Here is a 1256-nt window from a genome sequence, read left to right as displayed (position 1 = left end):
AGGAAGGGAGGGAGGGAGGTAGGGTGGGAGGTAGGGTGGGAGGTAGGGTGGGAGGGAGAGAAGGAGGAAGGGAGGAAGGAAGGAAGCGAGGGAGGGAGGGAGGAAGGGAGGAAGGGAGGGAGGGAGGAAGGGAGGGAGGGAGGAACATACTCACTGTTTATAAAAACCTGCAATTATTACAAATACATTTATTTAGCCAGTTTCATTTCAAGATTATTTGGGTTTGTCCCTGAGTGTTGTAATACAATGCATAGCACTCCATAAAGTATCATCTGCTCTAGAGCTTAAATATAAGGCAAATCTCTAGTGATTCAATATATGTGCCAATGTATGTCTATTTAAATCTCGATGCCCACTTACACTGACCCTCCGGGCTGTGCACTGCTCATCTCCACACACCCTCAAGAACTGCTCCTCCCGTCGCTACCTCCTCAGTGTGTTCCCAACCTGCTTCACCTGGGCAATAAAACCTCTACCGATGAAAAAGGGTGTTTTGTGTAATTTAGATTTATGATTCCCAATTATTTGGAAGCTGGAGCTTTACTTTATGGTATTTCTTTTATGGAAAACAGTTGTTCATGTTCACAGATTGTTATCACATAATTTTTAACAAAAATAACCAAAAACAATTCTACAAATTTCCATTCACTTATAAAGTTCAAACGTTCTGGTAGTTGAGTTTCAACTACCAGATAACATTCAATATGTTATTTTCATTTTCCATATTCCAATCATTTTAGATAATTATATTAATACTTCATCATTCTACAATCATATGTCAAAATAATTGTAAGTCCATTTGAGAAATGACACCCATATATTTAAATTTGTGAAAGGCATGATTTTCCATGACAAATATGTTTACTGAGGCAAGAAATTTCAACCTACCACATCTGATGAAAAATGTGGATACATTAAGTTAAATATTACTACTGCTTCTTGTATTGGAGTATATCCTCAAGTTTATGGAAAGTTTACCTGTATTGTTAATTAAACGAATTATTATATCAAAGTCAAAAGTTTTATCCTTTAGTAATTATTAGTAAAATTATATATATAATTTTAACATATAAACATATAATTTCATTAAAACTAGTCATTTATGCATGATTTATGAAGGTGTCATTGGAGCATCCGTGAGTGAAGATAATGAAGAAATTCTGTATACATGCTATTATTATAAGTCCCTAAAATGAGTTTTTTTTTTAAATTCAAGAACCAATAAATCAGAGAACATGAAACAAATCATTTGAGTG

The sequence above is a fragment of the Condylura cristata genome, unplaced genomic scaffold (assembly GCF_000260355.1).
Source record: "Condylura cristata isolate star-nosed mole 26May11 unplaced genomic scaffold, ConCri1.0 scaffold00036, whole genome shotgun sequence".
NCBI classification, from domain to species: Eukaryota; Metazoa; Chordata; class Mammalia; order Eulipotyphla; family Talpidae; genus Condylura; species Condylura cristata.
This window is presented reverse-complemented; position numbering follows the sequence as displayed.